This window comes from Meriones unguiculatus, chromosome 18, assembly GCF_030254825.1.
Source record: "Meriones unguiculatus strain TT.TT164.6M chromosome 18, Bangor_MerUng_6.1, whole genome shotgun sequence".
Lineage (NCBI taxonomy): Eukaryota > Metazoa > Chordata > Mammalia > Rodentia > Muridae > Meriones > Meriones unguiculatus.
Window position 1 is genome coordinate 52,340,935 of NC_083365.1, and position 26,943 is coordinate 52,367,877.

A 26,943-nucleotide genomic window follows, 5' to 3' on the forward strand; every position below is an offset into this window, starting at 1 on the left:
AGATGCAAAAATAAACCCACACACCTACGGAAACTTATTTTTGACAAAGAAGCCAAAACCATACAGTGGGATTTTCTCAATTAGTGATTAAATTGGGTAAGGTCCAGACCACTATAGGTGGTACCCTCTTTGGGCTGGTGGTCCTGGGTTCTCTAAGAAAGCAGGCTAATGAGGCCATGAGGGGCAAGCCAGTGATTAGTACCCCTCCATAGTCTCTGTGTCAGCTCTTACCTCCAGGCTCTTCTCCTGTTTGAGTTCTTGCTCTGATTTCCTTTGATGTTGAATTTCCAGCGCTGTGGAAATACAAGCCAAATAAACCCTTTCTTTTCCAAGCCAGATATGTTCACGGTATCACTTCACAACAATAGGAACCCTAACTGTTAGGCCACAGGGGAGGGCTCTGTAGCCAGTCCTGAAGATACCTGATAAAACAGGATCAGATGAATGGGGAGGAGGTCCCCCCATCAGTGGACTTGGAAAGGGGCGCGGTGGAGATGAGGGAGTGAGGGAGGGACTGGGACGGAATGAGAGATCGGGACACGGCTGGGATATAGAGTTAATAAAATGTAACTGATAAGAAAAAAATAAAATTAAATAAAAAAAGAGTCAAATTCAAAAGGAGAGAGAGACACACACACAGAAAGAAAGAAAGACAGATTTCTCCCTCTTCCTAGGTAGAAATTATTTTCTACCTAGAAAATATAGAAATTTCAGAAACATAGAAATTCAGACCCCAGGATTACTTGTCTCAGGAAAAGGGAAATCTCCAAATAAATAAATAAATAGAAATTAAAAAAATAATTTAAAACATTATGATAAACGTGACTCTGTAGGAGGAAAAACAGACAGATCAGTTCAACAAGAGAAAAACAGCAAGGCGTATCCGTAATTAGGTGGTTAGTAGCACAGAGGAGACACAGAGTGCAAGATACATGCACAGGGGTCTTTCTTTCCTAATGACGAATGCATAAAAACACTGAAAACTTCCTTACTCTCCTGTAAAGAATGTAGCAGCGGAACACACTGAAATTTTGTGTACCACATCAGGCATTGGTACTATTTTTCTCCTGAGTTCTCAAAAGCAAACACAACATAGAGCCAAGCCCAGGAGCTTCCATTGAGAACAAGATTATGAGAAAGAGAAAAGCAGGAAGTGCTAAATGTGGTTTACATTTAGCCTTCAAAATACTTCCCTGAAGGCATTTGTATGTTGCTGGTAAAATATGACCAGATGCTCAAAAGAAGTGCCTTGATTGGTAGAACTGAAGAGAAAGGTGACAGTATTTAATAATGTAACATAATTTATATCATCAGACTGTTAAGACCTGGAAAGTTTTCCAAACGCAGCAGAGGTAAGTATAGTGTTGCTTTAGTGATGGGAGTAAACTGTATTTGAATTGAGGTGCTTTAAACAAGTTTTACATAATCTGAAATGAAGGTTAATTAGTAATTGAGATTTTCCAAAGCAAAACATCTATAGCTACTTTATAAATATTTATTTTAATAAGTATCCAACACAAAGGTTAATTTGAATGTTTGCATGTACTCAAAGGCAATCTACCTTCTAATGGACAATGAATAATAAACAGGCACTGTTCAGAGTTAGAAATAAGAAGAGAAATGAGCATATAAAAATGCTCATCCTATCTCATTTTTCTTACTGAATGAGTTTTTAATCACATCGTCTGTACTATATTTTTGCTGATTTCATAGATTTAAAATTATGCATTTCTTGTTTTATTCCATGTTTTAAGAACAAAAATGTACAATAAGAAATATAAAAATATTTAATCATAGCCTGAGTGTTTCAAAAATTTAAAAAATAAAACAGACCTGATTAAATAAAAAAGTAAAATGGCTTGAAATATCTTATTATACTTATGTATGTATTTTTCACATATGTGTATGAGTATGTGAGCATGAGGTGAATTTTGGTTGTTAGGGTTTGTAAGCACCTTTACTGGCTGATCATTTCATTCCATGAAATAAAATACTTTAAAAGTAGTTCATTTTAAAAAGCAATTTGAAAGTCATTATAGTGTTATTTGATGAAGGGAGGGTGGAATGAGAAATACAGTATGAGTTTTGGCCAAAAATTATCATCTCTATATTGAAAGCTACAGAGAAAACATACTCCCAAACAACGCACTGGACTCCAGACAGATTTGTCTCTGTAAACATCTTTTACTGATTGATTATATGTATTCCAGATTTCTTAACACTGTTTTCTGGAAAATAATCTGTGAACCAGGGGTCTTTTTAGATTCATGGAGCTATACCAAGTAAAAACGACAACACTGAGTGCATAACAAGCATTCAGTAAACATTTCTTAATAAATGATTGAAAAGGTTAAAGTATAATATGAAATTCAACTGAAAATGAACTAGTAAGACAAGTCATATTTCATGGATGGGCCAATCACATTTTGTAGGATCCCTTAATTACCGAAAATGTACAAATTGAGATGGGCTCTATTCTAATAAAACCATGTTTCAAAGGAAAATAGCTTTTTGTTTGGTTTTGGCATCTGCCGTCTATGGACATAGGTTGTGATTATGTTAATATTAGTGACTAATGACAGGAAATTCACCCAAACATGTTTTCTACACCGCTCTTGATGCAGAAGTGCAGTAAATGTCTGACTAGTGTTGATGGTTTATAATTGAATCAAAAGACAGATGTCACAAAACCAACCCTCTTAACCTCTACAATTTAGTGCCACCTCCTGATTCTTCCCTCTTATCCCTCCGTTTCTCCCTTCCTTTCCCCTTTCTCCATCCTTTCTTCCTTTCCTCTTGCTTTCTCTCCCTTCCTTCGTTTGTCTCTGCTCTACTTTGACATGGCTTTGGTTCCATGTAGCATATCTTTACTTTCTTGGAATGCTTAGATGACTTAATGTTTTGTTTGTTTATGGGAAGATTTTGGAAGTTATGTATTCCTGTTTTAGCACTTCTTTTACTACATGCCATCAGTTTGCTGTGCTGTATGTTTGATCTTTTGTCTCAAAATATGCTCTACTTTCTTTCGTAGTTTGACTTACAGCGTATTGTTTACTTATTGGATACATTAAAATTCATTTTAAATTCTAATTTCATCTTTTGCCTTACAAAAATGTTTTGTATATTTTAAAGAATTTTATATGCACTTATTTTGTGCTACCTAATATAGATTTTTATTCAGTTTGTAGGATAAGTTAAGAAAACAGTTTTTTCTCTGCCAGGTACTCTCTTAAGTAGATATTGATAAAATGGACAGCCTTTTTTGTTTTCCCAATTCTACTGGAATTGCTTTGAGTTTCTATTGAATTTGATGTGGCTTTCTGTAACTTCTCTTTATTATGTTTACATATGTCCCTTGCATCCCTGATCTCCCAAAGACATTTGTGATGAAGGTGTGTTGCATTTTGTCAGGTTTATTTATTTATTTATTTTTATTTATTTTTATTTTTTTTTGGCATGAGCATCTATTAAGATGTGTATGTGAGCATGTGTATGTGTGTGTGTTTGTGTGCATGTGTGCGTTTGTGTGTGTGCTTTCTTTCACTTTGTTTATATACTGGATTACATTGACAGATTTTTTATATGTTAAATCATCCCTGAACTTATAGGATGAAGTCTATTTGATCATAGTTGATGATCTTTTTCATGTGTTCTTGGATTCACTTGGTGAGCATTTGATTGAGTATTTTTGCATGAATATCCATGCCGAATATTGGTATTTAATTCTCTTTCTTTGTTGAATCTTTGTGTAGATTGGGTATCAGTATGACTGTGGCCTCAAAATAAATTTGGCAATGTTCTGTTTCAATTATGTGGAATAATTTGAGGAGTATTGGAATTAGATCCTCTTTGAAAGCCTGGTAGATCTCTGTCCTAAAACCACTTTTTTTTTTTTTTTTTTTTTTTTTTTTGCTTGTTTGTGTGTTTGTTTTTTGGTTAGAAGACTTTTAATGACTTCTTCTTTTCCTTTGAAGTTATAGGTATATTTAAATTGTTTATCTGATGTTGATTTAATTTTGAAAAGTGCTCTCTACTGAAAAAATTGCCCATTCCTTTTAGTTTTTCCAAGTTTGTGCAGTGCTGTTTTTAAAATATGACCGAATCATTCCTTATATTTCCTCTGCATCTACCATTACCCCTGTTTTGTTACTGATTTTGTTAATTTGAATATTCTCATTGTCTTTTAGTTAGTGTGGATAACGGTTTCTCTAGTTTATTGATTTTTCTAAAAAAAATAAATGAAAGAAGAACAATTCTTGTCTCATTGATTCTTTGTATTGCTCTCTTCATTTCTCTTCTATTGTGTTTGGTCTTCAGTTTGATTAGTTCCTGACATTTACTTCTCTTGGATACGCTTTCTTCTTTTACTTTTAAAAGTCTCAACCATGCTGTTAAATTGCTACTGCTATTATTAGCTTTTTCTCTCTTTTAAGGAAGGACTAAATGCTATGAACTTTCCTCTTAACACAACTATCTTGTGTCTCATAAATTTGGTTCTGTTTGCATTCATTTTCTTTGAATCATAGGACATCTTTAATTTTCTTCTTTATTTCTGCTTTGACCCAGTAGTTATTCAGCTTTCTTTATTTTTTTATTTTCTCAAAGAACCAATTCTTTGTTTAATTTATTGTTCTCTCTGTTTCTATTTTATTGATTTCAGCTTTGAGTTTTGAATATTTCCTGCCATCTATTCTTGTTGGGTTTGTTTGCTTCTTTTTATTCTAAAACTTTCAGGTCTGCTATTAAGCTGCTAGTATGACATCTCACTAATTTCTTTATCTAGGCACTTCTTAATGCTATGAACTTTCCTTTCAGCAGTGATTCCACTGTGTCCCATAAGTTGTGCATTCATTTTTATTGAATTTGTATGATTTTTGATTTTTTTTTTTTTTTTTACTGTTGCAGTCCAGCTTTAATCCATCGTGGTCTGATAAGACACAAGGGTTATTTTAATTTTCTGGCATCTGTTGAGACTTGCTTTGTGACTGAGTATAAGGTTCCATGAGGTGCTATGAAGATGGTATAGTCTTTTGTGTTTAGGTGAAATGTTCTGTGGATATGTTAGGACCTTTTGGACCACAACTTCTATTTACTCCAGTATTTTTCTGTTTAGTTTTTGTCAGGATTACCTGTCTGCTGGTGAAAGTGGGGAATCAAAGTCTCCTACTATTAATGTGTGAGAGTCATTGTATGATTTAAACTTCAGTAATATTTCTTTAACAAATGTGGGTGTCTTTGAATTTGAGGCATAGATGTTAAGAATTGATTGTCATGATAAAATTTTTCTTTTATGAGTATGAAGTGTTCTTCCCCATCTCTTTTGATTAATTTTGGCTTCAAGGATATATTTTACGATACTAGAATGACTATAGCAGCTAGTTGCTTAAGTCCATTTACTTAGAAAATTTTTTTCCCAATCCTTTCCTAATGTAACAAAACTAACGTTAATATCTTTATTGTTTACGTGTGTGTTTCTTATATGGAGAAGAATGGTGGATCCTGTTTGTTTAGGATTTTTTTAATCCATTCTGTTTGTTTAATCCATTCTGTTTGTCTGTGTCTTTTTATTGGGGAACTGATTGTTATTGAGAGATATAAATGGCCAGTGATTGTTAATTGCTGTTACTTTGGTTGTGGTCGTGGTGGTGGCGGTGGTGTGTATGTGTGTGTGTATTTTTGTTTCATTTCTTGATTTTCTTTTGTGAGATTTCCTGTGCTTTTATAGATGCTGTTAATCTTGGGTTAAAGTTTTCTTCCACTAGGAAGCTGTAAGCTGGATTTTTAGATATATATTGTTTAAGTTTGACTTTTTCATGAAATACTTGTTTTCGTCATCTATGATGATCGGTGCTTTTTCTGGGTATGGTACTATGGGTTGGCATCTGCGGTCTCTTAGTGTCTGTCTGCAGGTCATCTGTCAGCATTCCCGGTTTTTAAAGTCTCCATTTATAAGTTTTAGTGTAATTCTTATAGAATTAAATTTATATGTTACTTGGTATTTATTTCTCTTTGCAGCTTTTAATACTCTTTCTATGCTTATTGTTTTGATTATTATGTAGTAAGATGGATTTGTTTTCTGGTCCCATCTATTTGCTGTTCTGCATACTTCTTATACCTTCATAGGCATCTCCTTCTTTAGGTTAGGAAAATTTTCTTCTTTGATCTTGTTGAAAATATTCTCTGGGGCTCTGACATGGAATTCTTCTCATCCTATTATTCTTGAGTTTGGTATACTCATAGTGGTCCAGATTTCCTGAATGTTTGTGTCAGGAAAATTTACATTTAGAATTTTCTTTACCAATCTATCTCATCTTCAGTGCCTAAGATTCTCTCTTTAACCCCTTGTGTTATGTTGGCGATACTTGGGTTGGTAGTTCCTGTTTACGACCTAGATTTTTCATTTCCCTGAGTTTGTGTGTTCTTCGTTGCTTCTATTTCTATTTTCAGATCTTGAAAATTTTTCTTTCCTTCAAAAGATTTTTTAGTCTTTGTTTAAGAGATTTATTAATTTCTTCTGATTTATTTGTCTGTCTTTTCCTTAATTCTTTGAGGGATTTATTCATTTCCTTTTAAGGACTCTATAATTTTCATAATGTTGGTTTTAAGGTCTTTTTCTTGTGAATTTTCAGGGTTTTGTGGAGGACGATAGCTGAATTTAGGCGGAGACAATTGCCCTTGCTGTTGTTGATTGTGTCTTTATGCTGGTGTGTAGACATTGAGTTTTGTGGTGATTATATGTCTAGGTTCCAATTTTTGAGTTTGGATGGCTGTTTTATTCCTTAGTTTCTGTTTCCTCTTTGGCTTTTTTGTGTTTGAGGCCTCGGATTCTGACAGAACTGTAGCCACTGGTCCAACTGGAAGTCTGTTTGGTGCTGGACTTCTGCCTCCTAGCATTGCCTTTGCTGGAATAGGGGTGTCTGCCTGAGTTAGGGGCTGGAGCATGAAATGAAGAGGGGAGGAGAATCAGGAAATGGAATGGGGGCACTGAGAGAGCACAGGAGGCAGGAGGGTAGTTGGCCTATCTGAAGTCTGGCTACTGACATGGTGTCCGGTTCAGCAGGGGTTCTTCACTAGAGTTGATTCTGAAGTTCTGGTGGCCTCTCTTCCAGCAGTGAATCACTCCCTGAGTTCTCGTACCTTTTCTTCTGGCTGTGTTGTCTGCACCTGAGCAGGGAATGTCTACCTGAAAGGATACAATGCCGTGGGAAAAGGTGGATGGGTGGGTGGGGGATATAGGAGGGAATGACAGAAGACTGGGTCCTTTGGAACTGAAGGGAGGGAGTGGGAAATTTCCACATGCAGACTGATATCTTACTTGTTCTTCTGCCTGGCATGGTCTTCACCTGAGCAAGGGCTATCAAATTATAACTTTAATATGAACATTTTTTGAAAAAAAAAGTTTCTTCAACAGTGGTGTAATGTAGTGTATACAGATATATAAATATAGATATAGATTTGAAAAATCAAGACAATTGGGGACATGAATTACATATCTATGCATTAACATATATGAGCATTTATACATATATGTAAATATTCACTATGTAGACACAAAGAAGTCCTACATAGGGAGGTAGAGATTTAAATAATGATATGTACATTAGTATAACTTGAAGTGAAGATCCTTTCTTCTCATTATTTTATAACTTTTACCCCCACGTTTTATTTCTCTAAAACAGTACCACTTTTTCATCATCATCATTATTATTTATTTTCTTTGTATCTAAGTTGTAGCACTCTCCATTATTTCTTCCCAGTCCCCCTTCCCTTCTTTATCTTCCCCTATCCCTCTTCCCCTAGTAAGGTCCTCCCCTACTCTCTGACCCTAGACTATCAGGTCCCATCAGGACTTCCTGGATCCTCATCTTCTGTGGGCTGGCTAGGTCTCCCCACCAGGGAGAAGTGATCAAGAAGCAGGCAACCGAGTTCATGCCAGAGACTGTGTCTTCTTCCCTTATTAGGGAAACCACATGGAGACTGAGCTGACTATGTGCTATGTCTGGGCAGGGGTCTACGTTCTTTCTATCTATGGTCATTGGTTGATTCATCATTCCCCCAAGCTCTACTTTTTTTTTTGGGGGGGGGTTATGTTGGTCTCCTTGTGGTTCTTCTGTTCCCTCCAGGTCTTTTTATACTCTGCTGCATCCATAAGTCTCCAGTGGTCTGTCCAAAGTTTGGCTGAGTGTCTGCATTTGCTTCAATACCCTGTTGGATGGAGTCTTTTAGAGGAAATCTGTGGTAAGTTCCCATCCTGTTTCCTCTCTTCTACCACATCCAGTGTTTATCCTGTTTTCTCTTCCGAATGAGAATTAAACATCTTCCCCAGGGCACTCCTTGTAGTTTACCTTCTTTAGGTCTGTAGATTTTAGTATGTTTATCTTATATTATATGGCTAATATGAACTTATATGTGAGTATATCCCATGTGTGTCTTTCTGCTTCTGGGATACCTCATTCAGGATGATCTATTTTCTAGTCCTCACCATTTGCTTACAAATTTCATGATTTCCTTGTTTTTCATTGCTGAGTAGTATTCCATTGTATAAATGTATCACAATTCCTGTATCTATTCCTCAACTGAGGGACATCTGGGTTGTTTCCTGCTTCTGGCTATTACAAATAAAGCTGCTACAAACATGGTTGAGCAAATGTCCTTGTAGTATACTTGAGCCTCTTTTGGGTATATGCCTAGGAATGGTATAGCTGGATCTTGAGTTAGCACTATTCCTAATTGTCTGAGAAAGCACCAGATTGATTTCCAAAGTGGCTGTATAAATTGACATTCCCACCAGATGGAGGAGGGTTCCTCTTTCTTTACAACATCTCCAGCATATGTTGTCACTTAAGTTTTTAATCTTAGCCATTCTGATGGGTATTAAGTAAAATCTTAGGGTTGTTTTGCTTTGGTTCTCCCTGATGACTAAGGATGTTTAGCATTTCTTTAAAGTGTTTCTCTGCCATTCAATATTTCTCTACTGAGAATGCTCTGTTTAGCTCTGTACCCCATTTTTTAATTGGATTACTTGATTTGTACCTTTTTAATTTCTTGAGTTCTTTCTGTATTCTGGATATTAGCCCTCTGTCAGATATAGGGTTAGTGAAGATCATTTCCCAGTCTGTAGGCTGTCATTTTTTCTGATGACAGTGTCCTTTGATTTACAGAAGCTTTTCAGTTTCATGAGGTCCAGTTTATTTTTTGTTGATCTTAGAACCTGTGCTGTTGGTGTTCTGTTCAGTAATTTTTCTCCTCTGCCAATGAATTCTAGCCTCTTCCCCACTCTTTCTTGGTATGTACTCAGTTAAAAGTGAATATTAGACATATAATATAGGATAAACATACATATATCTGTAGACCTAAAGAAGCTAAACAAGGAGGACCCTGAGTAAAAGGATTAATCCTCACTCAGAAAGGAAAAAGTATTAGACATATGGGAAGGGAAAAAACAGGAATCAGTTTAGGAGTCTACCACAAAGGGCCTCTGAAAGACTTTACCCATCAGGGTATCAAAGCAGATGCTGAAATTCCATAACCAAACTGTTAGCAAGTAAAGGGAATCTTATGAAAGAAGGGAGAGATTGGAAGACCTGGAGGTGACAGGAGCTCCACAAGAAGAACAACAGAAGCAAAAAATCTAGGACCAGGGGTCTTTTCTAAGACTGATACTCCAACTATGGACCATGCATGGAGATAACCTAGAATCTCTGTACAGATGTAGAGCATAACAGCTCAGTGTCCAAATAGGGTCTCTAGTAATGGGAACAGGAACTGTCTCTGACATGAACTCAGTGGATTGCTCTTTCAGCACCAACCCCTGAGGGGGAAGCAGCCTTACCAGGCTACATAGGAAGACAATGCAGCCATTCCTGATGAGATCTGATAGGTTAGGGTCAGATGAAAGGGGAAGAGGACTTCCTCTATCAGTGAACTTGAAGAGGGTCATGGGAGGAGATGAGAGAGGGAAGGTGGGATTTGGAGTGAGATACAAAGTGAATAAACTGTAATTAATGCATAGAATCTTATGTAAGAAGTGGGAAGTAGTAAGAGCTGGAGAGGACGGGAACCACACAAGGAAAGCAACAGAACCAGAAAATTTGAACACAGGGAACTTCCCAGAGATACATACTCCAATTAAGTATCAGGCATGGAGGTCACCTAGAACCCCTGCACAGATGTAGTCCATGGCAGTTCAGTGTCCAAGTGGGTTACATAGTAATGGGAAGAGGGACTGTCTCTGACATAATCTGATTGACCTAATCTTTGATCACCTCCCCCTGAGGGGGGAGCAGCCTTACCAGGCCTCAGAAGATGACAATGCAGCTACTCCTGATGTGATCTTATAGACTAAGATCAGAATGAAGGAGAAGAGGACCTCCCCTATCAGTGGACTTGAGGAGGGGCATTCGTGAAGAAGGGGGAGAAAGGGTGGGATTGGGAAGTGATGAAGGAGGGGCTTATGGGGGGATACAAAGTGAATAAAGTATAATTAATAAAAATAAAAAAAACTTAAAAAAAAAAAACAGTGTGTGTCTTTCTGCTTCTGGGATACCTTACTCAGGATGATCTTTTCTAGATCTTACCATTTGCCTGCAAATTTTATGATTTCCTTGTTTTCAATTGCTGAGTAGTACTCCACTGTGTAAATGTACCACAATTTCTGTAGCCATTCCTCTGTTGAGGGACATCTGGGTTGTTTCCAGGTTCTAGCTATTATGAATAAAGCTGCTATGAACATGGTTGAACAAATGTACTTGTTGTGTACTTCAGCATATTTTGGATATACATCTAAGAGTGGTATAGCTGGATATTTAGGAAGCACTAGAATTATAAGAGAGGATAAACATACTAAAATCTGAACGCCTAAAGAAACTAAACAAGAAGGAGGACCCACCGTAAGAGGATAAATCCTCACTAAGAAAGACAAATGGTATGGACATTGGAAGTAGGAGAAAACAAGAAATAGTACAGGAGCTTACAAGAGTGGGCCTCTGAAAGACTCTACCTAGCAGTGTATTGCAGCAGATGCTGACACTCACTACTAAATTTTAGGCAGAGTGCAGGGAATCATATGAAAGAAGGGGGAATTAGTACGATCTGGACCAAATATATATGGGCACAGGGGTCTTTTCTGAGACTGATTTTCTAACCAAGGACCATGCATGGAGATAACCTAGAACCCCTGCTCAGAGGTAGCCTATGGCAGCTCAGTGTCTAAGTGGGTTCCCTAGTAAGGGGAACAGGGACTGTCCCTGACATGAACTCAGTAGCTGGATCTTTGACCTGTCCCCTCTTCCCCTGAGGGAGGAGAAGCCTTGCCAAGCCACAAAGGAGGATATTGCAGTCAGTCCTGATGAGAGGTGATAAGCTAGGTTCAGATGGAAGGGGAGGAAGACCTCCCCTATCAGTGGACTTAGAGAGGGTCAGGGAGGAGATAAGAGAGGGAGGGTGGGATTGGAAGGGAATGAGGGAGGGGGCTACAGCTGGGATACAAAGTAAATGAACTGTAATATAAAAAATTAATAAAAACTGAAAAAAACACTTGGCTTGTAATAGAAAAAAAATGGGGTACTGAGCTAAACAGAATTCTCAACTGAGGAATATCAAATGTTCTAGAAACACTAAAAAAAAAAATAGGTTCAACATACTTAGTCATCAGAGAAATGCAAATCAAAATGACCCTGAGCATTCACTTTACACCCATCAGAATGGCTAAGATCAAAAACTCAAGAAACAATACATACTGGAGAGGATAAGGAGAAAGGGGAAACCTCCTCCATTGCTCATGGTAATGTAAATTTTTACATCCACTTCGGAAACCAATCTAATGTTTTCTCAGGAACCTGGGAAGAGTGTTACCTGAAGATCCAGCTTTAGCACTCCTGGCCATGTCAGTACATCTACTGTTAAAGTTACTTTTGTGTCTAGGTCTGGGAAAGAGAATGTAAAGTGTTGATTTTGTCCTGGTTATTCTTCTGTGAAGAAATTTAGCCTGTGCCTAATCTTTAAATACAGACAACAATGGATAGCCAGAACAGAAATATACAGACATATATCTCAAGTTGTAAGTGCTTCTCCCTCTGAAATAGCATAAATTTCAAATGATAAAGCTTATGGAGAATGTAAGAGCTGTGTTTGAGTTCAGTTTATCCTTCTTCGCCTTAAGTTTATACACAATAATTTAACCAGCAACCCTTCCAGGAAGTTGAGACATGAGTAAGTCGTTTTTATAACATAAAAGTTAAGTGTGTCTTGTCAGGGGCAATTTTATGGTGATAGCTAAAAAGGAATTATTATGCAGCCTAACATGAAGGTATATCGAAAGAAATACTTAAGATTACGTCCATAGAATTTTATAGTAGGCCTAAAATCAGTCCTCATATGACATGAAGTTTGCGGGCTCTTACTTGTTTTGTTCTTCTGAATCCTCTAGAAGTAAAAACTTCCTTTGTTGTATTCTTCTCAGTATTCATTCTTCCAAATTCAGTCAACCACCACCAGGCTCAGCTAGTAAGGAATTCATCACAAAAAAACTTTAGAAGTCACAGTTAGATTTTTATGTTCTTTTTTTCTTTATATCTTTCTTAGGAAAGTTAAGATTCTTATGTATTAATGTGTTATTGTCAAATCCATGTTTAACAGCCACTATGTTGATTATCCAGTCACTAATTTTACCAACAGATTTCATCATTACTATCTGTGCTACTAATTAGAAAGTTTTCTTTTGCTTATTAGAAGCAAAGGAGTTTGAAACATATTTAAAAGCAAATGCCAAAGTTGGTCTCTGGAATGCTAGGTACTCAAGACTGCATCCATTGTGAGTGTGGAGAAACACAAAGAGATCCATTTTCACACTGTCTAATCTGAAGCATTTTACCTTCCATTAAAGAAAATTTTAACAAGTAAAACTTTGGATTTGGGCACTATTTCAGACATTCTAGTAAAAATGCTTAGCATCCATCACCGTTGATAATTCAATATTATTAAAATAACATTTTTCTAAAACTGTGATAATTGGATGCAAGTAATAAAAACTCCTTGCATTTATTTACCTGTTTATATTTTTGACAATTTTAGGAATTTTTCATTAATGATAGCTTGTACTGCTATAACCTGTTTGTTAACATATTATATTGCTCATAAAATGCCACCCTCTACCCAGAGGTGAAAAGCCCATTCCAGTAGCATGTCCTAAGTGATATTTCTCTATCACAGATTGCAGAGATTGTGTAATTATCTCCACATTTGTTAGGATTTTCTATGCCTTTTTGGACATTTCTCTCTGAAGTCAGAGGAAATTGACAAGGGAAAAATTCCATACAATCTCAAACTTTTATACATATCAGTTTCTATAAGCTGTGTGTTTTAATCATCAGATTTCCCTCATGGAGTTCCCTTATCCAAGCATTAAAACATAACTACTATTTTACTTATTTACCATGTGGAAATCCCGACTTGTTTCTCTTTTGGGGGTCAATGTGTTTACCATTTAAGACAGGAATGTAGTATTCCCTACTGTGGAAAGAAGTATTCAATTATTCTTCCAGCACTGAATTTAATTTTAAATTATGTAACCTTTCTTTCCCAGTACTCTAGTTGAAAATAATTGTTTGCTTGTCCCATACAATTATTTTCAAATATTTTAAAGAGACTGATTCCTAAGCATTAAATAGATATCAACTAGAATTCATTTTACACTGTGTGCTACTATCCAAGGATTCTGAGCAGTACTGAATATTCAGGTGAATTACCAATGTAAGGGACACTTTATCCTATGATGCCATAATATTAGATGAGTATAAGGAGTCCTTGGAAACTCAGAATATGTTAAGACTTCTGTTGCAGCTACAAACTAGAACAGAAGTCTAGAAGACATGTTCCCAGTGAGTAAAGCATTAACCCTGTGATCCTACAACATTGTCTCAATGAACATTTCTCTGTGTCAGTTTTTGAAGCTGACATAAAAAAAAAAAAAATCACACACTGTTATCAGTTAATTCCTGTTAAAATAGCACAACATTTGGTTTAATGACCCATTTTAATTAATTACAAGCACTGTGTTAAAAAAAAAAAAACTATTGATTTTTCAGAACAAAGCCCCGTTACAGATATTGGCACACATAATTTTAGTTGGCTAATCCCTTTTCTGTCTACCCTATAATCTCAGCGGGTTTTGGCTAAGTTTCAAATTTCATCAAAATATTTGCTCCAAGTAGAATTTTGAAAATTAACCTATTTTGTTTAATTCAGAGACTGATTAAACAGCTAATTAAAACTTGCAAACAGGAAGCCCTGCTAAATCGCTGCAGTGTAAATGAATTCATGGCATAGTTTGGGCACGTAAACTGGCAAAAATGAAATGGGCCTAGTGGAAGATAGAGAGTGCTCAGTGTTTCTGACGTGTTTCAAACAGATTCTTTTTATCACGGTGGAGAGAGTGCAACATTTGGGCAAGTTATGGAATCAGTACAAAATTTAAGAATTGTGCCTCAGACTTCTCAGCGTATACTACTATATTTTTCACCATGGAAATTTATCACTGAGAAAATCTTACACACATAAAATTTATTTCTTTGTGTGTGTAGCAATGACATTGCATGAGATCATAAATAAAAGCTTTTGAAAACATTACATTGCCATTCAGTGAAAATTAGGCCCATGAGCATTCTGTGTATGACCAACTTCCTAGTATAAATATTTTCTATATGCATATCTATCTGAATTTAAAGCCTCAGAGAACATTGTTTTATGATTATTTTCCTGCATTCGTGAAGACTTGCATGGATACTTTGATTGTGATCACATTCTGTCTCTAAATTGTTTGTGGTAGGTCGGTCATTTTTCACAATATTGATGCTTCTCATCCTTGATCACGGGAAGTTGTCTTTTATTGTCTTTGATTTCCTTACAAATTCTAAAGGTTTTATTGTCAATGTCATTCACATCCTTTATTAGTTTTTTTCTAAATTTCAGTTGAGACTACCGTGGACAGGATAACTCCCCTGATTTAGTGCAGTGTATTTATTTGTCTTTGATGTGGAGAAAGACTTCTGATTTTGTGTGGTTAATTTTGTTTCCTGCTACTTTTCTGACATTGTTTATTAGTCCTAGGGGTGTTTATCATCTACAAGCAAGGACATTTTGACATATTTTTTTATTTGTGCCCATTTTATTTCTTTCTGTTGTTTTAACAATGTGCCTAACACTTTGATCCATATATCTGACTGAGTGGAGTTATATGAAAGCCCATTCTTGTTCCTGATTCTAACAAGATTGCTTCGAGTTTTCCTCTATTTAAGACAGTGGTTCATAGGCTTCCAGATACTGTGATCCCTTAGTACAGTTTCGCATGTTGTGGTGACCCTAACCATAAAATTATCTTGTTGATACTTCATGACTGTAATTTTTCTACTGGTATGAATCTTAATGTAAATATATGATATATCGCATATCTGATATGTGACCCCTATAAAAGGGTCCTTTACCCTCTAAAGGCATCATGAACCACAGGTTGAGAACCACTAATTTAAGATAATGTTTCATATAGGATTGTTCTATATAGCCTTTATTACATTGAGGTGTGTTCCCTCTATTCCAATAATAACTCAATTTTTTCATCAAAAAGATATTTTAGATTTTGTCAAGAGCCCTTTTCTCTTGTGGGATAATCATACAAATTTGTTTTTATGCTAATTTACATAATGTATTAAAATTATTGATTAGTATTGGTGGAATCATATCTGCAGCTCTTGGAGAAACCAAACTCATAGTGAATGACTTTTAAAAATAATAATTTTCAGTAATTGAGAACTTTTAATATATATATTATTCATATTCTTTACTCTCTTCCAAAAGTCTTTTGAGAAGAGGAGATCTCAATTACAGAGAAAGAAGAGCCAGACAATCCTGATAAGACCTGATAGGCTAGGGTCAGATAGATGAGGAAGACCTCCCCTATCAGTGGAATAGGGGAGGAGAAGAGGAAGGGAAGAGGGAGGCAAGGTAGGACAGGGAGAAGATGAGGGACAGGCTGCATTCAGGATACAAAGAGAATAAATAGTAAATAATAAGAATAAGAATAACAAGAAGAAGAAGAAGAAGAAGAAGAAGAAGAAGAAGAAGAAGAAGAAGAAGAAGAAGAAGAAGAAGAAGAAGAAGAAGAAGAAGAAATGTTTCTAGAAGATTAGGTTGCAGGCAGGCCTGTAAGGCATTTCCTCAATTAGTGAATGATGTGGGAGGGGCCAGCCTGGTGCCATTCCTGAGTCACAGGTCCTGTGTTCTCTAAGAAAGCAGGCTGAGTGAGCAATGGGGAGCAAGCCACTAAGCAGCACTGCTCCATCACCTCTGCATCAGCTCTTGTTTCCAGGTCCTGCCCTGTTTGAGTTTCTATCCTAATTTCTTTCGTAAAGTGTATGCCATATAAACCCTTTTATCCCGAGCTTGCCTTTTGGTTATGGTGTTTGATTATAGCAAAAGAAACCCTAACTAAAACATTGAGCCAACAAGGAAATGCATATTATAACTAATCTATGATTTCATCTTATCTGATCAGAATAGTCAAAGTCAATAAAACAAATAAAAGCTCATACTGGCTGCAAGGAAAGGAGAACAGTTATTAAATCTGGAGATAGTATGAACTGGTACAGCCACAATGGAAATCAGTATGGAGGCTTCTAAAAAAGATCAAAATTGATCTGCTACATACAGCTATATCTCTCTTTGGCATATACCCAAAACATCCTACCTGTTACCACAGAGATACTTGTACATCCAAGTTCAGTGCCATTCTATAAATAATAACTGGAAATTGAAAACATCCAACATGACCATCAATTGACAGATAGATAATGAAAAATTGCTACAATTACATTAAAACAGAATATTCCCTTGTTAAGAAAAATGAATTACGAAATTCACAGGTCTGTAGGCATAGCTAAGGGAAATTAACCTAAGTGAGGTAACCCAGACTCAGAGACAAACACTGTGCTTCATCTGCCCTTTCTCTATGTGTAGACTGCATATCACTATTGGCAGTATAAAACTAACCAGCAAAAGCAGGCTCCATGGTCAGCTTAGGAGTGGCTGTTCTTTATTATATAGCTGATGTATGTTGTGTCTTCAGCAATATAGACTTACTGTACAGTTATACTAAGGAACCAAACATGAGCAATAACCTGTGCTAGTTTGACGGCCTGTGGAGCCTCTCTGGACAATGACGCACAAGAAACTGTCACATGCCATGCATTTCTAGTTTCACTCATGTCTCCTGGGAGCAACATTCTCCACACACACACACCAGTTCCTTCCAATCTCTTACCGTGTGTGTTTGTGTGTGTGTTCTGTGTATATTTATAAGAACTATTGGTGATACCTAAAATGATCTACATAAAATTTCTCAGTATGCATGTACAGTTTGACGTTTCACTGACTTGAATGTATACAAGTACAATTTTATACAAATACAATTTTACTTCAAATTTCCCATGAATAGAACCCAAAGTTTCTGAATATTGTCCTCATCTATTCTTTCCTTGTCCACTGGTTGAGAACATCTACTACAGACTGGCATTAGTCTAGTTTTGAAAAATAATGGATTTGAACAGAGCACTCCTGAGACACTCACTTGGCCTTGGTGATCACATGTTATAGGTCATCAATTAAGTTTAGTATAGGCATGTTAAGTAAAATATATTATAGGCTTATCAATTTAGTATATGTTAAGTAATCAGATACTAAGTGTATTGTTTGTGTTGGCCAGTGATTATAGGTTGATCAAGAAAAGATTACATGCCATAGTATGTTTACTCATAGCCAAACTTTGAGCAGAGTGCAGGAAATCTCATAAAAGAAGTGGGAGATAAAAAGACCTGGAGAGGACAGGAGCTCCACAAGAAGAGCAACAGACCAAAAAAAAAAAAATATGGGCAAAGGGGTCTTTTATGAGGCTGATACTCCAACCAGTACCATTCATGGAGATAACCTAGAACGCCTACACAGTTGTAGCCTATGGCAGCTCAGTCTCCAAGTGGGTTTCCTAGTAATGGGAATAGGGGCTGTCTCTGACATGAACTGATTGGCTTGCTCTTTGATCACCTCCCCCTGAAGCAGAAGCAGCCTTTCCAGGGCCACAGAGGAAGACAATGCAGGCAGTCCTGATGAGACCTGAGGGTCAGAGGGAAGGGGAGGAGGTCCCTTCCTTATCAGTGGGCTTGGGGAGTAGCATTGGAGGAGATGAGGAAGGGAGGGTAACATTGGGAGAGGGTGAAGGAGTGAGCTCCAGTTGGGATACAAAGTAAATAAACTTTAATTAATAAAAAAATAAATTGAAAAAATTAAAGATTATAGACTTTATCATGTTAACTACAATTTTAACATGATTTTAATGACTTATACTATGAGACTAATATACTCAAAAGAGTTTTTTAATTAAATTTTTATTTTTTAAATATTAGTTACAGTTTATTAACTTTGTATCCCAGCTGTATTCCTTTCTCTCATTCCCTCCCAGTTCCATCCTCTTCCCTCATCTTCTCCCTACCCTTTTCCAGTTCTTAAACAGAGTAAAAAGGATTCTGAAAAGCGGAAAAACAATAGTGATTCCTATCTATTGAGTGATATTAAAAACCATAAACAAATTAACTGATGAACAGTAAATATTTTCTATAATGTTCTAATTTTTGAAAATTGTGGAACTTTTTTATACATTATTTATGCTAATGAGCAAAAATAAAATTATATACTTAGAAAAACATAAAATATATTATAAACTATACAAATATTTTGAAGAACTCATTTTGAAAGAGTACTGCATAAAAGAAATAAAATAAATTAAAACACATGCACACTTTTTAATATCTTATATTTGTATTAAATTTAATATCCTATGGTAAACCTAATAAGTTTGGTAATGCAAAACCAACACTAGTTTTTTGTTTTACAATTGTTTCCACTTTGTATCCCAGCTGTAGCCTCCTCCCTCATCTTCTCATGGCCACACTCTCCCTCCCTCTTTCCCCCCTATGTCTCTCCTCTATTCCACTGATAAAGGAAGTCCTCCTCCCCTACTATCTGACTTTTGTTTATCAGGTCTCATCAGGACTGTCTGGATCCCCTTTCTGTGTGGTCTAGTTAGGTCACCTCTCCAGGAGAGGCAATCAAAGAACCAGCCACTGAGTCCATGTCAAAGACAGTCCCCGTTCCCATTACTAGGGAACCGACTTGGAAACTAAGCTGCCCATGGGTTATAACTGAGCAGAGTGTCTAGGATATGGTCCTTGGTTGACTCATCAGTCTCTGCAGGGCTCCAGAGCCCAGAATTTTGGCTCTGTTGGCCTCCTGGGGCTTCTGTCCCTTCCAGATCTTTCTACCTCCCCCTTCTTCCATAAGATTCCCTGCACTCTGCTCAAAATTTGGTATGAGTCTCGGCATCTGCTTTGATACCATGGTTGATAGACTGTTTCACAGGCACCCCTGTGAAAGACTCCTGTCTTGTTCCCTGTCTTCTACTTCAGATGTCTGTCCTGTTTGCCCTTCTGAATTGGCAGTAAGCCTCTTTCCTAGGGCCCTCCTTGTTTTTTAACGGTCTTTGCAACCAGACATATCAGTTCGCACTTCTTTCAAAAGAAAGTTGAATTCAGTAGATCACTGTAGATTTATATTTCTCACTTACTAAGATATCCTGGAGGAAACAATCTATTCCTGATTCCCTTCATTTCTCATTTCTCTGCAGTGCTTAGCTTGTTTGTCACTTTCTTCTCCACCTGATTTGATAGCTGCATTATTTAACAATCTCTGCGGGGAAGAAGCAAGAAGACACATACTGTGTTGTTGTTGTTTTGTTTTGCTTTTTGTAGATGTACAGTTTTGTTTAAGTTAGTTTTAATGCAAAAATAGAAATTGTGTCAGAACACTAACAAACTTCAATGAAATATTTTATTTTAATTTACACTCAATTATGCTCAATATAATTAAAAATCAAACAATTGTTGCAAATGAATATTTGCAAAATATTGGTTAACATACACTTTTGGAGCTCTTTACAGAATGCTGTCTCTTGTAGAAAAAGACAAAAATATGAATGTGAAGGAAATAGTGAAGATATTGTTTTATGTTTCAATCAGATTCCAGTCCACAAACAGATTTTAATCAGGCGTCTGTTGTGATATTCTCGTTGACTAAACAATGAAAGCATGCTTACTGTGACAAGGGTCTTAAAGATTAATATGACTCTGTCAATCACCTAGTAAAATACCTGCTTCATAATTTGTCTCCACTGATGCGCAAATTAGATGAAATTTTGTGCTTGTGAAGAAATTTGGAGCTATGCTTAATAAATGGCAGCTGTAGTGTTTTGGCAGTACATTAGGCTGCAGTTAATAAAAATAAGAAGAATTCGAAAATAATTCCATTGTTTCAAACGGTATGACAAGTAATTAAGGAGTTTGGAAGAAAGAATGAAGGGTGAAATATGGAATTATATTAAAATCTAAAAATTCAAAAATATTTTTTTAAAAATACACTATCACTTTTCTTGCAAATGTAATTAAGAACTAATACTGAAAACTTAGAAGGCTGAATATGCCCACTTAAATTACAATAACATGAAACTGTTGAAAATTTCACATTGCTATATTTATCTTTGAGCTTTTACTGAGAACATAATAAAATTATATGCTACATTATAAGCCATTTTACTTAACATTTTATTAAGTAAAGAAACTATATTAGTATTATTATTATTTTTTCATGTTATGTAAGCAACTGTTCTTAGCACTGAAGTGCAAAGACTCATCTGCTTTGAATTAAAGTCTGTATTCTAACTATGTATTTTCAATTCTTCAGCCACATTCTACTCTATTCTACCTTATTTGATGAGATTTCATTATGTGTCTCCTGTGCATCTAGAATAATTTCACAGTTGGATTCTACATCTTTGTAGGACAAGTAAGCTGTGGGACCAGGGGAACCAACCTACAGCAAGAGTGAAGTCCAGATGTACGGAAACCCCAAAAAAAAAATCTCATCTTGAGACCATCAGGACTAAGGATCACTCCCTCCCTCTTCTGGCCCTGCCTGTCCCAGTGCATGTAGCCTTGTGACCTGAGCCTCTGCCCCCCTTGAGGAAGTAGCCATATATCCTGGTAGCCTGGTTTCAAAATGACCAATTAGCACTTGAAATCTCTCTGCCTACAAATGAGGCATTCCCAGCACTTCAGCCCCAGCCAGTGATGTGCAATGTACATTCAGCCCCCAAACTCAAACCCACTTCCTCAAGGTTTATATCCATTATGCCCCCCAATAAAGGAGAGCTGTTTCCCTAAAAGCTATCTCAGAGAAGGCTTTTTTTCCTCTCCCTCCCACCACCATGCATCCCTGTTCTAAGATTCTGCTAACACACCTGTTCCATTAAGGTTCAAACACTGGTGCACAAATGTGTCTGTACACTCCAAAGCCAGAATCAAATGTGGGATGAAACATTTGTTTCATCCTAGTCTCTGAACTTCTATGCTCCATACATCCTCAAAAGTTGTCATTCTATGTAAAACATAGTGGACTAACACTTTAGTTCTAGCTCTCAGGAGGCAGGGGCAGGTAGGTTTCTGTGAAATCTACCCTTTTCTGTGAAAACCACCCTTATCTGCACATAAAGTGCCCAGTCAGACAGGCTTACATAATAACGCTCAGCAAAAAATAATTAAATTAAATTAAAAATAAGTAAATAAATTCATAGATTTAGCTTTAATTTAAAATTTTCATTTGGATTCTAAGGACCTATAAGGCAGAAAAATTATCTGTCTGTATTAATCAAAACTCTTGCTACTCTTGGACCAGCATGTCTGACTAGTTTTTTGTCTTGTATTTCTTCATACTCTTATGCACCTGAAAGAACTGACATCTTTGTGAACAGTATTACATTATCTCCTTTGTCATTCTTCCTAACTGGCACTTGCCTCTTTGTGATCCAAATAACCCTGCTAACTTAAGTTGCATGCCATGAGAGAGAGCCCACCACTGATACTCCTAACAATATTCTGTTATTCTTGCAGACAGGGGCCTAGCATAACATTCGTCTGGTCTGAGTGGATTCACCCAGCAGCTGGTGAAAACAGATGCACAAACTCCCAGCCAAACGTCAGGTAGAAGTTGGGGAATATTATAGAAGGAGGAGACAAAGAATTGAAAGATCCAGAGGTCAAGGACACTACAAGAAAACCTAGAAAATCAACTAACATAACCCAACGGGTCATGAACCAACAACCAGAGAGCATCCATGGGACAGTTCTAGCCCTTGCCCCCACCCCATATGTAACAGATGTACAACTTGGTCCGCATGTGGGACCTCTAATCACAGGAACAGGGGCTGTATTTAACTCTGTTGCCTGTCTTTGTATCGCTTTCCCCTAACTGGAAAACCTTAATCCATTCCTACTTGATACGTCTAGGCTGTTTGACACCTGTGGGAAGTTTCTCCTTCTCTGAGAAAAAAAGGGATTGGGATACGGGGAGAGAGGAAGAGAAGTGAAAAGGAGGGACTTGGAGGAGAGGAGAGGAGAGGAGAGGGGGGAACTTCTTAAGGTATGTAAAGTAAGTTAATATTTTCTACTATTAAGGCTGCCAAAGGTAACTTAGTAGGAGAACAAGTGTACTATAAGCAAGCAAATGGGTCGGAAACAGACCCTGCTCCCACCATTGAGTCCCACAAAAACACCAAGCTACACAACTGTAACTTGCCTGCAAAGGGACAAGGCTAGACCCAGGCAGGCTTTCTGGTCCTATAGAGCTCCTATAGGTCCAAGTTTGTTGGTTCTGTGGGTTTTCTTGAGTTGGGCTTGACCCTTCTGCCTACTATAGTCTTTCTTCCTTTCTTCTGCAGATTCACTGAGTTCTACCTATTGTTTGGTGGCTGGTCGCTGCATGCGTATCTGTTTTCATCAGTGGCTTCATGGATGCAGTGTGGAAACTTTTTTTTTTTTTTAATCAGTCCTATCAGCCATTGGCCTCTTTGATGGTGATTATGCCAGGATGCTCTCCATGAGTGTAGCGGAATAAAATTAGGCATTGTTTCTCATTTATTTTCTGTTTCTTCTCTTCCCAGATGTGTTTAGCTTGATGCTAGTTCTCTGGACCATCCAGCCTCTAGTTTCTGGTCCTCCAGGCAGCATTGGTTTGAGCTTCCTCTCAGTGAATGGGTTTCAAACTGGACCAGTTCTTAACCACTCCCACAATTTATGTGCCCCTTACCACAGCACATCATGTTGGCAGGACAAATTGCAGGCTGAAGGCTTTATGGGTGGTTCGGTGCACTATTCCCTCCTGTTACCAGCCTTGCCTGGTAATGGGAGATGGCAGTTCAGGCTCCCTCCTCATGTGGAGTCTTAGCTGGATCACCCTAGGAGATCTGTGGGAGTTTGTATTGCACTAGGTTTCTATATTGCCCCCAAACTACTCTCCCATTCCAGATGGTCCTACCAGTGCTCTCTCCCTCCACCCCCATGCAACCAGATCCCTCCTGTTCCCATTGCCACCCACCCATTCAGTATTTCAGCGATATCTAACCCATTTCCCCTTCCCAGGGAGACTACTTGAGCCCTTTGTTACTTAGCTTCTTTGGGTCTATGGATTTTAGCATGATTATTCTTTCTTTAAAATTAATATCTACTTATACATATCTACTTATAAAATTAATATCTACTTATATATACCATGCTTGTTATTCTGTGTCTGCATTTCTGCACTCAGAATATTTTTTTTAATTTCCATATATTTGCTTACAAATTTAATGAAACCATTGTTTGTAACTGCTGAATAATACTCCATTGTTTAAATGTACTACATTTTCTTTTCCCATTCTTTGGTTGAGGGACATCTAGTTTGTTTCCATTTTTTGGCTATTTTGAATAAAGCAGCTATGTATAGTTGAAAAGTGTCTTTGTGGTAGGATAGGACATCTTTCGAGTATATGACTAGGAGAGGTATACCTGTATCTTGAGGTAGGTGGACCCTAATTTTCTCAGGAACTGTTGTATTGATTTCCAAAGTGGCTGGACAAGTTTGTATGTACACCAACATACACAGATGAATTTTTTTTATAAACTAATGTATTTTCTAGATATCTCTGAGACATTTCTGTCCAGTACTAGGTGAAAACTTTATTTGCTTGCGTGTTTGTTTGTTTGTTCTTCTCTGATATGATACATCCTGACCCCAGTTTCCACTATCTCTCCTCTCCCTGTTCCTCCTATATTTCCACTATCTTCCAGATCAACTTAACCTCCTCATTGTCTCTTCAAAACAGAGACCTACAAGCATAGCAAGACACAATACAATTAGGCACAAATAAACCTTTCAAGACTGGACTAAGCAGCTCAGTAGGAGCAAAATGCTCCCAAGAGTAGGAGAAAACCATAAGTATCTCCACTTTCACATTTAGGAATCCCAGAAAAAAACGCCAATCTTACTGCCATAACATATTTTCAGAGGACCTATCACAGACTCCTGTCAGCTCCATAATGGCTCTTTTAGTCTCTGTGACACCCTAAGATCCCTGCCTAGTTGACTCTTTGACACCTCTTCCACAGGCTCCCTGAGCTCCAATGGAAGGAATTAGATGGAGAACCTCATCTATCATAGGAAGCCTCTCTGATTTTGACTGATTTAGGCTCCTCTATAGGAGTACAGCAGGAATCCTTTTTTTTTTTTTTTTTTGAGCCTAAATTAGATTAGTTGTTGGCTACTTTCACAACTTCTGTGCCTCTATTACCCCAGCACATTTTACAGGAAGGCTAGATTGTAGGTCTTCTAAAGTTTTGTGGCAGGGTTGGTGCCCTTGTCCTACCACCGGAAGCCTTGCCTGGTTAGAGAGGATGGCCACCCAGGTCAGGCTCTGTATCCTCCATTACTAGGAGTCCTCAATAAAGATCACTTTCCTAGAATTCTGGGAATTTCTATTGTCCTGGGTTTCCATATTGTCCCCAAATCCTTCCAATTTGAGTTGTCGTTCACTGTACTATCTCCATCCATTCCTACTCCCTATATGAGTGCCTCCATTCTCACCCACCCCGTGTTTACTGACAAATATCTATTCTATTTATGCTTCCCCAGGAAATCCATGCATTCCCCTTAGAGCCCTTCTTGCTCCTTAGCCTTTTTGAGTCTGTGGATTGTAGCATGATAATCAATTATTTAACAGCTAATATCTGCTTATACATGAGTACATACCATGTTTGTCTTTTTTGGTCTGGGTTACCTCACTCAGCATGATAGTTTTCTAGTTTCATCCATTTCCTTGCAGTTTTCATGATGTCATTTTTAACAGCTGAGTAATATTCTATTGTGGGTACGTACCACCTGTTTTAAATCTATTCTTCAGTTTAGAAATATCTAGGTACTCTGTGGTTTCTTATTCTGATGAGTAAAGATACCGTGAATACTGCTGAGCAAGCGACTTCATAATAGAATGCAGTGTCTTTGGATCCATGCCCAGAAGTGACACTGCTAGGTCTTGAGGTAGATTGATTTGCAGTGTTTTGCAGAACTGCCATATTGATTTCAACACTGGTTGTATAAGTTTGCACTCCCACTAGCAATGGAAGAGTGTTCCCCTTGCTTCATATCCTTGATAGCATGAACTGTCACTGTGTCATTTATCTAACACATTCTGACATGAAATGGAAATCTCATAGTACTTTTGATTTGCATGTCCCTGATGGCTAAATATATTGAACATCTCTGTAAGAGTTTCTCAGCCACTTGAAATTCATCTATTGAGAATTCTCCATTAGATCTGCACCCCATTTTTAAATTGTACTGTTTGGTTTGTTGTTATCTAGTTTCTTGAGTTCTTTGTATATACTGGGTGTTAGCCCTTTGTCAGATGTGCAGTTGATGAAAATCCTTTCCTAATCCTTAGGATGCCAGAAACTTCTACTCTTTTTTCATGTTGTTTCTGAGCACAAAGTATGAGGATACGTAAGGAGGTACCTCATAAATGATTGACTTTAATTAACATCTATAAACCCATGCCATCCAGACACTTAGCAACTTTGGATTTTTTTTAAAAAAAAATATATGCTGTTCTGGAATCAGCTTCCATTTGCATTTGCGGCATATTGGGAGGAACGTCTATTACATAATTCCCTCTAAGTTTACTTTGCTGAATATTCAAAATTACCACATGATACTGTCTCTCACACATCATGTATTTTTTTCAGAGGAATTCAATTAGAGAATGCAGGGTCATGTACAGTACATTTCACAGGATCTGCTGTCTTCCGTGACTGCTTACTGAGGAATGATATGCCCTCTAACCTTAATTACTTTCTGTGAATGTGATGAGGCATTTCTTTATTGATCTCTTTTTGAGTTTATCTTGTCTCTCACTGTCTGTGCATTCAGTAGAGAAGTGCAGATGCTGGTTTTACAACTAGTTCTTTGTAAATGACTTTTTCATCTGTAAAGACAGCACAGAGAATAAAAGATTCCAAGGCTAAAATTAAGTATCATTGATTCTCACAATTTTCATGATGGTTGCATTTTTCTTGGGAGAAGCCAATTACATTCAGAAGACCCTGTGATTTGCCTGAGAACTTAATATTAGTAAAGAGGAAACTTGAGAATTTATTTAAATTACTTGAACTGTATTCTCCCTCTATATGAAGTATGACATATGCATTCGATAATATCTCTGGTCCTTTACAAGTTATCTGATTCATGTATATATATATATATATATATATATATATATATATATATATATATATTCATATTTATATATAATATTGTATTTATACATATTTCCATTTAACTTTTTTAAGATTACTGCTAAAAGCATAAGAATTTATATTTAGTAGATTTTGTAGCAAATCTCTCTCAAAGTCATCAAATAATGGCACTTACCCTTTGAGGTAACTCCACTTAGTCTATGTTTTATCTTGATGGTAGATATCTGAA

The 26,943-nt window shown here is 37.0% G+C and overlaps 1 long non-coding RNA gene across 1 annotated transcript; it reads right to left on the reverse strand.

The window, feature by feature from the left end:
• Positions 1–230: 230 nt before the first annotated feature.
• LOC132649033 (uncharacterized) lies at positions 231–26,943 on the reverse strand. The gene is made up of 3 exons (XR_009587437.1): positions 26,890–26,943; positions 12,402–12,501; positions 231–293 (listed from the first exon to the last, which is right to left on the reverse strand). It is a non-coding gene; the product is annotated as an uncharacterized LOC132649033 (long non-coding RNA).